At 53.2% G+C, this 12334-nt stretch overlaps 1 protein-coding gene across 3 annotated transcripts in view; it reads right to left on the bottom strand.

The window, feature by feature from the left end:
- LTBP2 (latent transforming growth factor beta binding protein 2) overlaps positions 1–12334 on the bottom strand; it is a 98309-nt gene that overhangs the window by 65020 nt on the left and 20955 nt on the right. The window lies entirely within an intron of this gene.

The raw sequence follows: 12334 nt of genomic DNA, 5'->3' as shown, positions 1-12334 counted from the left end.
ATTTTAGACCTTTCACAAATATTTTTTTAGGAGAAAAAAGAAGGAAAAAAATCCCCTACAAAATGCCTGTTGCAGCTACTCACTTCCACATTGAATCACGGACACAAAACCACAGCTATGTGGCTAACAAAGGAACTATGTGTTTTCATATCTTGTTATTGGAAATTATTTAGCAATCTTCAATGTCATCTGCAGACAGACAGACAAATAGACACGCAGACACACCCCTCTGGGTCTTAAGCCGCCAATCTTACAAATTCGGTCATCAGATAACTTTGCATTTCACCCATTTTCCCTTCCTAATCCTTTTCTGGGAAATTATACTGCAAGGCTTAAATCTTCCTCCTTAGCCCCCCTCCAGAGGTGGGGCGTGTGTGTGCACATGTGTGCATGCTAGTGACTGGAGGAGGAATGCTGAGACATTGATTCAGTTAATTCCACAAGTGGAAACAAGTATACATTTCACAGTCCCTTTTTTATTAATATTATCATAATAGCACTTTACTTTGGTAAAGTGATTTTCACCAGGAAAGCTTACAGGGCCTTTTCTGACAGTGGCAAATTAATTAACTGCTATATAATATACAGATTGCATAACTGGAAAAACTACTTCACCCATAAATCAGAAACTTCCTCTGCATCCCAGACAAGGGGTGAAACCTGATATATATTTGAAAACCTTGAGCTCAAAAGGAGAATTCACAGGGCCTGAAAAATCTCCATTATGATTTTTGAGGCATGTTCTCTCTGCACAGCTTTCCACCCACTCTCTCTCTCTCTCTCCACACACACACACACACCCCCCACCCCACCCCAGAGGGCTACATTCACTGAGCAGCCACAGTTCCCTACAAAGCAACCGGATGGGATGGGCATCCCCCTGGGGCATCTGAAAAAGCGCTTTGACTGTCTTTCTGTTACTTTCTGGCTTCATCTCTCCCTAACCTTTCCTTTCAAACAGAATTCCTAGAGGACTTAGGTCAGTACAGCCACAAGCTCAAAATGTTCATTGTTACTACTTTTTTTTTTGTCGGATGCTGGACACTGTATACATTAATGTTTTAATGCCCCAACAACTCCTCCAGGCTCTTGCCAGCTTTCTGGAGTTTCCTGAAAAGACACAAGATGCGTTGCCTGACCCAGTCCTCGGCAGCTCCCACGCCAAGCTTGCTGCTCTGCTCTGGCCTGAGCTCACCTGCTCTCGGGGCTACTTAGCAAAATGGCTACGAGCACAGGTTCCAGAGTCTTGAGTGGAGCTGGGCTAGAATGGCCCTTCCTATCAATTTCCTCCTGGTGGAGTATCCTCCTCATAGGATCCTTGTGAGGATTGGTTAAGGTGCTGGAGATCTTCCACTTGCCTCTGTGGACCTTTCTCTGCCCCATTCTGGGCCCTAGGAGGCTCCTTCACCCTTTGTCTTCCAGTCCTGTTCAGCCCACATGGGACCCCAGCAAGAGGGCAGAGAGCAGCAGACAGAGTGGAGGTATTGATCCTCCAGTTCCCTCCTGATGGGCCACTGTGGGTAACGGTGGTTCTGTTCCTCTGCCAGAGGTCACAGCCCTGTTGCGGTCCTCTCCTGTGGCTGGAGCTACTCTGGGTTCCAGTAACCTCTGACCCCTTGTCTCTTAGACCTGCAGGGCCCTATACTCTGCTTCCCTTGTTGTTTCCTTTGACCCTGTCCACACCTTTGCAAATAGACCCTTTATCAAATCGTCCTCACTGAGTGTGCCATCTGTTTCCTGCTGGAACCCTGGCTGATACAGAAAAGAAAGAGTCTCAGCTATCAAGTATTGAGCCCTTAGCTATGTGACTCAGCGCTTTATCCACTTTGACTAGTGGAAGTGAAGAGAGTCACACAACATCAAGCAGCTGGGGAGCAACAGAATCAGATGAAGCCGAGGTCTGACTCATGACCACTATATGCCGTATGGTCCCCAGTATCAAGTGAGGTGGTGCCGGGAAAGTGTTATGCACAGTAGGGCCGCCTGACTCAATAAAGCTCCATCAAAGGTAAGTAAAAATAACAACTATACCACACTCAGAAAACCCACAGTCCTAAATTCTACTCCAGCATAACGCTAGCCCCGCCCTAACCACAGTCCTAAGGTTGAACCCTCGTTCTAATACCACACTAAGGTTACACTCCAGTCTAACCGAACCACCACCCTATTGTGAAGTAGAAAGTCACCTCGACCACAACCTTCATCCCACCCATCACCCATCGTAACCCAAACATTCCTCACTGTAACCACCGGGGCGAGCTAAGATCAGGGCTGTGGGGAGACTGGGGAGTCTCTCTGCCCTCCGCACCTGGGAGCTTGCCCCCCCCCGCCCCCCGCAGCAGGAACATCCCACATCCCACTCCATCTGTCCTCCCCTTGGTGGACTCAACACAACTGGCCAGAGGCATTTGTGCAACACCCACTTGCCTCATGTAACTGAGCTGGTGGCTTTGGTGTGGGGAGAACCAGGAGGGCAGAGCACCTACACGAGGGCTTGGGACAGAGCAGAGGCGCCAATAAATCCTGTTGGTGGTGATGATGAGAAAGGAGAATTGGAAGACAAAGCTGCTCCTGGCTTCTCCGTCACTTGGCTGCCGACTCTGGGCGCACAGGAGGTGAACAGCTCTCATCTCAGAGATCTGTAGAGGGCTGGGGCCAGGCCTGGGCTGGGAGGGAGGCCCTCTCTGGAACCCAACCTAGGGAGGGTCCTGATAATCCTCAGCTCTGGGATTATCCTAGAAAAGGGAGTCAGGCAGTCTTCATCAGAGATTTCGGGGCCACCTCAGGCCAGATGTCCACTTTCAAGCTTCAATACAAGAGGGAGGAAGAGAAGAGAAGTATGCAGGAAGCAGACACCATTTCCCTGGAATCTGCCCACTTGCCCTGCGTGGGGAGCGGAGAGGTATTATAAGGCCCTGGGCCCCCTTTTCCCTCGAGCATGAAGAGGCCTGAGCTTGGCCTCTTCATCGACCCAGAAGTGTCTGCCTTGGGCCAAGCATGGTGGAAGGAAGAGGCTTGCAGGCTCCACTGCTTGGAGAGAAGGCACACCGGCCCCTCGCTCCTCACGGCCTCTGTTGGGCTCCCTTGGCCTAGAGCGAAAGCGAAAGCATTGCAAGACTGCATCCACCCAGAGCCTGTGTCTTTTTGTTTTCACACACAAGTACCCTAAGGCCAGCTGTGGCCCTGAGCTCCGTGGGCCTCAGGTATTTGTGTGGGTTGGAGAGGTGCATGTTAATACTCTACAAAATCCAGAGGTCCACCTCCCTTTCGGAGAACCCTAGCAGGGGCCTCAGCAGCCAAACCCAGCTGGAGAAGATTGCCTTGAAGCAACATGCTTTGCAGGGGAAATGGGAGACATTTCCCTCTTGGGAAGAAGCCAGGTCCAGGGTCACCACATACAGCTGCACAGGCTGTGCACTGCACAATTCTTGGAGTACCTGTCATAGAGACTACGAATATGACAGACATCTCCTGGTGCGTGTCCAGGGACCGAAAGGTCCAGCACACACAGCCTGACTCCTTCTCCTCCTCGGTGGAAATGGAGTGCTTCAGACCCACCCCGTTACTCCAAGCAGTCTCTGCTGGGCAGGGATGGGTGGGGCTGGTAGGGGTTAAGTGCCAAGGAACCCTACACAAACCTTAAAGTGGCCGTGTTTCCAGAACCCTCTGCAAACAGCAGGGAGGGGGACAGGGTGGTGAAGGAATCTCTCAGCTGAGACACGGTTCTCTTCTACTGTCTTCAGAAAGCAGCAGCAGGGCTTCTGTGACTTCAGATTTGGAAAAACAAAACCCTTTCCATTTGTTCTGGCTGGAGGCCCATGAGTGAGCATCTCCCTCTGGCTACTCCCCTTTGAGCTCTCCCTCTTCCAAACCCGCAGCCCCAGGGAAGAGCAGGCATGGGACTCTTCTAAGGCCCAAGAGATAGAAGAAACTGGGAGGAGACCCCTTTACAGCTGTCGCAGCCCCTGACAGACTCCTGGAACTCCTAAGGGTCTGCTAAGCCGTGCTCTGGCTGTGCTCCAGTCACCCTTAGGAGAGAAGCATTGCTCTCCGTCTCGGGGCTCCAGACCCCCGAGACCAAGGGGCACAGGGTAAGCAGTTACCCACCTGTTGGGAGGATTGGGAGAACCCCTTCCTGATCAACAACATGCCAGGGGATGGGCTGAGTGTCAGCTCAAAAGGGAAGGGATCTGAGCCCAACTTTCTTTGCTCCAGGCAGCAACAAAGGATACATGGTGACAGGGATGTTCATTCAGTAGATAGTTGTTTATTTATTTATTGAGTGCTTACCATTATTTATTGAGTACTATTCTAGGAGCTGGGGATATGTCAGTGAACAAAACAGCTCACACTGTACTTGGGGAAAAACAGACAATACACAATAAACATAATAATTAAATTATATGTTATGTTAGGAAGTGGAAAATAGAAAGCACTGTGGATATTAAAAACTGAACCAGATGAGGGCACCCTCAAGTTGGGGGTTTATAATATTAAGTGATAGGAAAATAGGAGACATCTCCCTCCTGGGAAAGAGCCAGTTTCAGGGTCACCACATACAGTGGCACGGGTTGTGCACTGCACAACTGCGGTGTACCCGGCCCAGAGACTATGATGTGAAGCACATCCCCTAGAGTTGTGTCCAGTGGCTTAGGCTAATTCTAAGGTTAAAACCTTACAAAGGTGGTCAGGGAGGGCCTCAGTGAGGAGCTGCTCCTGAAAGTGACCCAGGCATGTACAGAAGGCATAAGTAAGTATCCCAGCCCACTGTCAGGACTGCAAAAATAACAGCAATAACCAGCATTTGCAAGGCCCATTACAGTTCACAAAGCAATCTTTCACCCACATTGTTTTAGTGGGTGAAACCTCCCAGAGAGGAAAGAATGATCCTTCCCTTTCTACAAATAGAGACATTAAGGCTTAGTGAAGTTAAGTGGCTTGCCCAAGGTCACGAGGCTAGTTAGTGGCCTAGCTTGGAAACCAAATTGGGTATTCTGATTCTAAATCTTTTCAAAATAGTATAGTGAAGATCCTGGGGGTTGGGGAATTCCAGAAAAACCCCAGAGGGCAAGCTTGGGGCTCAGAGTTATAAAAACAAATCAGAAAAATATAAGATTGAAAAAAGAAAGAAAAGAAAATGAAGGAAGGCGTTCAAGCCCCGGAGGTCCTGAAAGCTTGACTCAGTCAGGATTGTAGGGTTGAGTCAACCCAGCATAGAGGCACCACTTGGTGGCCCTGAGGAAGGGGGTGACGCAGGATGAAAGACGTAGGCTGATTAACCCCACTGCAGCCTTGCCAAGGAGGACTTGAGGCTTACCGTCAGGGAGAGCTTAAGGTCTGCCCTGGTGAAAGGCATCACGTGTCCTTGTAACGACCTTGGAAGCGGGTAAAGGGGGAGTAAGCACATTTCTCCAGCAGGAATGGAAAATGGCCAGGCTGGAGGCCAGAGTCTGAGACCATTAACTCTCGACCTCAGAGAAGATCCACTTGTTGCTTCTGATTTGCAAATATAGAAACTGAGGGGCTTCGCTGGTGGCGCAGTGGTTAAGAATCCGCCTGCCAATGCAGGGGACACGGGTTCGAGCCCTGGTCTAGGGAGATCCCACATGCCGCAGAGCAACTGAGCCTGTGTGCCACAACTACTGAGCCTGTGCGCCTAGAGCCTGTGCTCCACAACGAGAAGCCACCGCAACGAGAAGCCCGCGAGCCGCAATGAAAAGTAGCTCCTGCTCACCACAGCTAGAGAAAGCCCACAGGCAGCAACGAAGACCCAACACAGCCAAAATAAATAAATAAAATAAAAATTAAAATGAAAAAAAAAATAGAAACTGAGGCCCAGGGAGGACAAGGGACTTTTCCAAGATTTCCTAGCATGAGTTGGTCTCTCATCAGGTCCCAGGTGTATCGGAGAATAGCCTTGGGTCTGAGGAGGGAGGACCTACAGGGGCTTGTGTGGCCCAGAGGCTCAAGCAAAGGCGTGTGGCAGCATGCTGGAGCCCAGAGCGGAGGAAGGGAGTGGGAGGGAGGCGGCCGCAGCTGGAGCAAGGCTCAGAGGGCCCCGGCAAGCCTTCAGACTGGCCCAGAGTCAGGATCTCCTGGGTTCCCAGGGCAGGCCCACCATCTACCTGCCAACCCGCGTCCTGCCTCAGTTTCCCCATCTATAAGCCCAGATTGGGGGTTGGAGAAGAAGACCCCTTCTGGCAAACGGGGCATCTCACTGATTTGCCAGGGGCAAGGGGGAGTAGGCAGGCATGGTAAGACATTTCACGTTTTTTGGACATCCCACTGACCTCTCTATGTGCGTTATTTCAGTGAATTCTCGCAACCACCCTCTGAGATGAGTATCCGTTTTCCCACTTCAGAGAACCTGCGTTTCAGTGAGGCGAAGCAACTAGCACGACTAGTTTGTGAGGACACTAGTGTTTAAATGCTGCCTGACTCCAAAGCCCAGCTCTTCCCCGGCACACACGCCGGGGTCGCCTCCTTGCACCTGCTGCCTCTCCCCAGGTACTTCATTTGATTCTAGGTCATTCATCTCCTGGGCAAATGCCTTGTCCTTCTGTCAGGAAGGATGCCTGGGTCCCCTCTGCGGCAGCTCCCGGTGCAGACTGGCAGAGACCACCCCTTGGGGCAGAGTCTGCGCAGGAGGCCTGGCAAGGCCTGGGGGTGAGGGGAGGCCGCACTCCCGCAGGAAACCTGCGGCCTCACCCTCCGCCACAGCAGGTTAAAGGTCACACGTTGGGAAGCCCACGAGGGCCCAAGTGGCGACGACGTGGGACTGAACGATGCTGGGTCCTGCTGGGGAGGCGAGTCCTATGCCACCCACCCGTACCCAGTGGCCCGGCACCCACCCCCGAGGCCAGGCCTGTGGCAGGAGCTGCACTAGAGCCCCTGCCCTTCCTCCCTCTCCCCACTGACAAAGGCCCCCCCGAGAGGCCGGCCACCCCCACCTCGGAGCCTTGTCAGCAGAATGGGGACATTGGGAACCCACTGCAGGGCTTGTGAGAGTAAAGGAGAGACCGCGGGGAGACAGCCAAGCTGCCCTCAGCCGGGTTGACTCCACTCCACTCTGGGCCCGTCCTGTTCGAGGTGCTGGAGATACACTGGCAAAGAATACAGATAACAGCCCTGTCCTCCTGGGCCTGACGTTTTACTGAGGTAAGAAATAAATACACAAGTAAAATACACAAGATGTTAGTGCTGTGGAGCAAAATAGTTGGATAGAAGTAGGGAGTGTTTGCGGGTGTGCAGTGTAAAATCAGGTGAGCATAGGTGGGGTTCCCACTGAGAAGAGAAGACCTGGAAGTGGGAAGGAACCAAGCCATGTGTGTATCTGGGAAGAGGGTTTAATGTAGGTTGAATTGGGTCCCCGAGCCCCCAAAAGATTTCTTGAAGTCCTAACTGCCAACCTATGAATATGAACTTATTTGGACATAGGGTCTTTGCAGATGTAATTAGTTAGGGTTAAAGGAGATTATACTGGATTAGGGTGGACCCTAAATCCAATGACTGGTGGCCTTATAAAAAGAATACCCGGGACTTCCCTGGTGGCGTAGTGGTTGGAGGTCCGCCTGCTGATGCAGGGGACGCGGGTTCGTGCCCCAGTCCAGGAAGATCCCACATGCCGCGGAGTGGCTGGGCGTGTGAGCCATGGCCGCTGAGCCTGCGCGTCCGGAGCCTGTGCTCCGCGGCGGGAGAGGCCACAACAGTGAGAGGCCCGCGTACCGCAAAAAAGAAAAAAAACAAGAATACCCCCCCAACACACACACACACACAATATGTGACGACAGAGGCAGAGATTAGGGTGATGCAGCTATAAGCCAAGGGACACCAAGGATTGCAGGAAGCCATCAAATGCTAGGGCAGAGGCATAGGACAGATTCTCCCGCGGAGCTTCCAGAAGGAACAATCCTACCAACTCTTTAATTTTGGGCTCTGCCTTCCTGAACTGTGAGATAATACATTTCTGTTGTTGTAAGCCATTCTCTTTGTGGTCATTCACTATGGCAGCCCTAGGAAAGGAACACAGGGCTCCAGGGAGGCAGGACAGCAAGTACAAAGGCCCTGAGGTGGGAGCATCTCTAGCATATCTGAGGGAAAACCAGTTGGCCAGCGTAGCAGCCGCAGAGTGAATGAGGGGAGCGAGTGGTGAGAGCTGACGTTGGAGATGTCAGAAAGGTTCTGGGGGCCAGCTCACTCATGTAGGGCCGCCCTTGTGGCAAGCCCTTGATAAGAGGAGCTATTACACTGCAGAGGGAGGGTCCCAGCTGGCGTGGGCGGCAGTGTGTGGGTGTGGCTGACCCCCGGGATCTTTGTCCCCTGGTATTATGCCTTTGAATATGTATATAAATGGCAAAAGGAAATCAAGGTTGCAGGTGGAATTACAGTTGCTAATTAGCTGACCTTAAAATAGGGGAGAGTGTCCTGGGTTATCAGGGGGCCCATGTAATCATAGAGGCCCTTAAAAGTGGAAGAAGGCAGAAGAGTCAGTGAGAGATTCAGCTGAAGAGGGAGACAGAGGGTAGAGTTAAAACATGAAGAGTTCACCCTCTGTTGCTGGCTTTGAAGAGAGGAAGGTGGTCACAAGCCAAGGAATGTGGGTGGCTTCTAGATGTGATGACTATCAAATGACAGCCAACAAGGAAGTGAGGCCCTCAGTCCTACAACTGCAAGGAAGTGAATTCTGCCAACAAACAACCTGAATGAGCACGAAAACAGATTCTCCTTAGAGCCTCCGGGAACTCAGCCCTGCTAATACCTTGACTTTAGCCTGGTGAGCCCCGTGTCAGATGTTTACCCTACAGAACTGTGGGATAATACATGTGCACTGTTTTAAGCAGCAAAATTTGTGGGGTGTGCAGGGAGGAGGAGATCGAGAAGAAGAGGAAGAGAACGACGGGGACAGTAAAAAGAAGGCTGACCCCAGCTGCCTTCTCAGGGAACAGCCCGCTAAGAGCCACGATCATGGGGCTCACAGCTTCCCAGACATCTCCCTGCCAGGCCCGCTTGTCCACCTCAACACTGTCCTCCAGGCCCCTTGTTGTCCAAGTGCTGATCAAGCCCGCTGAGGATGTCCCCAGGGCTTCACCTCGGAGTAAACCCAGTGGAGGTCCCTCCCATTCGGAGAACTGTTGTGACACCGCCCTCCCCCCCTCCCCCATAGGGCTGGTAAGACGGCCTTGGTGGAATAGCCAAGCCAGCCAAAAACCACTATTGGTGCTACTGCTGGATCACACCACCCCTGAGACTGGGCCTGGGCTCTAACTTCTCCCCAGAGCACGTCTGCACACACACACACACACACGCACCCCAGTTTTCTGTCTGCCTTTTACCACACAAGTCATCAGGGCAAAGAGAACCAGCCTGCTGATGGCTAACATGTACTGAGCACTAACCCGCACCAGGCACTCTACTAAGTGTTCTACTCAAATGGTCTCATTTCATCCTCTCTGCAATCCTACCAGGTGGAGACTATTGACTCAGAGATGTTAGGCTCTTTTGCCTGATGTCACATAGCTGGTAAATCCAGAATTGGACTCCAGGATTCTCTGAATCCAAAGCCCAGGCTCAGAACCTCACTCCTCCAGGGCTGGTCCATGGACCGGCGGCGCCAACATCACCGGAGACCATGTTAGAGATGCTCAGCCCAGACCTGCCAAATCAGAAGCTGCATGTGAACACGTTCCCAGGTGATTCACATGCCTGTTTCAGTCTGAGAAGCACGGTGTCAAGCGCTGTTTTCCAAGGCCTGCTGGTCCTCGACTTTTGTGACCACCTCCTCCCCCAATCTGTCAAGGCCCTTCCCAGCCACCTAGCTCTTGCTCCACAGGTGGGGTAGGCGCTCTGCCCAGCCTGGGGAAGAAGCCTGAACCCCGGGCTTGGAGGGAGCCTGCAGGCCCCTGCGGCCAGCCCAGGCTGCAGCTGGACAACATCAGTCCACGTCTGGCTCTCTGTAGGGCGTACTGCCTGCTGCCCCAGACTCTCCTGACCCCTCCCTCTCGTCTTCCTTCTGAGACACAAGTCTCTTGGCCTCTGTCTAGTGCTCTCCTGAAGGTGGCCTCTGTCCATCACCAGTCCCTGCAGTGTCTCTCCTCCCTGGACATTTTGCACCGTCTCCCCCCACCACCAAGAATGCCCCCTGCATTTATGTCACTCCCTTATCTGGACACCAAGGGTCTGTCCAAGTTGCCATCAGGAGAGAGTCCAGCGGCTGCTTGGGAAAGCTGGCCAAGTTCACAGGAAATGTCTGACACCACCAGGCAAGTGGGATCTGGCCTCCCAAAGCAAAACACAGCTGGGCCAACAGTGGGCCGCTCGGACTTTTCCATATTTCATGGCATTGACGCGCCAAGGCAGAGAGAGAGAAAGAGAGAGAGACATCGAGAGAGAGAGAGAGAGAGAGAGAGAGAGAGAGAGAGAGAGAGAGAGAGAGAGAGAGAGAGAGAGAGAGAGAAACTGGGCTGGCCTGGAGGCTGCAGCTCATTAAAAACATCACAGTAGCCCCTGGCCAGGGAGCCTGTGAAGCTCATCAAGGACAGCCCTGCCGTGGGCCGGAGACCTCACCCCAGGCCTTCATCCTCCCCTGCCTCTTGCACACAGGGGACCTTTGCCGGGGGACCGAAGCCTCACAGAGCTGATCCTCCTTCCCCCCCAGCCTCCTCCCCACCCAGCATCGAGCCTCGCCCATTTCTTCATTCAACTCGTGTTGACTGAGCACCTACAGGGTACCAGGTGTGGTATTAGGTGCCAGGGACACGTTCATGAAAGAGGAGGACACAGTAGTCCCTGCTCTCACGGAGCTCCTGGTCCAGGGAGCAAATGCACAGACAGACTCGAGGCAGAGTGACAAGCGTGACACTGGGGGAGCATGGGGCCTCCCGTCCTCCCGCACTCTGAGCACCCCTGCGGGTGCTGCCCTTGGTTCCTGGGCAGGGTGAGGGTTCGGGGCCAGATGGGCCCTCGGTTAGCTAAGTCTTCTGTTGGGAGCGAGCGACAGAAGGCAATGCAGATTGAGCACTTCCTGCAAGCTGGGACTGCAGGAGGCGCTGTGGGGAAATCCAGGGTGAGACAGAGGCACTGCCCTCCAGGGCGCAGGCCACACCGTCCGATTGCAGACTCAGGGCACAGACTCACAGCAATGTGTGTGCCACGTGTGCGCCGCAGGGGGTCAGAGCCTGGCGGATATGAGGGATATATATCCGCCTGGCGGATATAGGTGCTTTTTGGAGGAAGCGGGACGGGGCCTTGAAAAGTAGAAGCGGGATAGGCTGGGAAGATGGGGCAGGGGATGTCAAAAGAGTTCTCACTCAAGGGTACAAGGGTACAGAATGACCTGCCAAGCAACCACCCCCAACACTCACTTGTGCACGCACACAGAGCATAAATGCACTATAAAACGAATGAACCCGACGAGCCAAAAAATAGATTGCAGGGGGAAAGCCAGGCTGGAAGGACTCTGCTCCCACCCTGCCCCGGGGCTGGCCCTGGAGCTGGCCCTGGAGCTGCCACCTCTGGGGCTCCTCCAAGTGCCTTCACACCAGGCCCACCCGCCTTGGACCCAGAGCCGGGACCAATGAGAAGAAGGCTCAGGCCCTGCCTGACTGGTCACAGCCAATCCCAGGCAGTTTACCCTGCCCCCTGCGTTGTCCACCTGGCCCTTAGCTCTGCCCCGCATCTCTGCCCCAGCATCCTAAGGCCTTGGCTAGAGTTTGGCTCTTCTGGTTTTAACTTTGGGGCTCCCTAGGCCTTGACCCAAGTTCATTCTTCTGTTCTTTCTGCTCCTGGCTGTCCTCGGAAACCACCTGCTGGTTTGGGTGGCCAGGGCCCTGGAAACCCCCTTACCAAGACCCTGGTCTGCCCCAGCCCCCGTTGCCCCTCCCCCTTCAGAGCTGCTGGACAGCCTTGAGCTCCTTTCCTTTCTCTCCTGAGCTCTCCCCACTGGGGACCTGGCCTCGAGGTCAGCCTCTTCTCCCTGAGTCTCCCAGCTTCCTCTGGGAGGGCAAATCCTTTTTTTCCTGAGTTCAGCAGGACAAGGTTCAAACATTTCAGAAAGAACTTCCTAAGTAGGAAGCGAATGGAAAAACGAACCTGAAAAACCAAAAGGAAAACACAGCCCTCAGAAATGGACCAGTTTACAAAGTTCAGATTTCCTGTCCTGAGCTAGGAAATGTCTAGCCAGGCTGGCTGGCAAGCGGGCCAGGGAATCCTGCCCATGAACACACCCCTTCCCACTTTTTAATCTTCTCCCTTCCCCTACATGCTTCGGCTGCCCCTCCGAGGAGAGAGGTTAGCACTGGTGGTGACTGAACTGAAGGGGCTTTTTCTGGCGGAGGAG

The sequence above is a fragment of the Kogia breviceps genome, chromosome 3 (genome assembly GCF_026419965.1).
Source record: "Kogia breviceps isolate mKogBre1 chromosome 3, mKogBre1 haplotype 1, whole genome shotgun sequence".
In the NCBI taxonomy this organism is placed as follows: Eukaryota; Metazoa; Chordata; class Mammalia; order Artiodactyla; family Physeteridae; genus Kogia; species Kogia breviceps.
The sequence above is the reverse complement of the archived record's forward strand: the minus strand, read 5'-3'. Positions and strand labels throughout refer to the sequence as shown.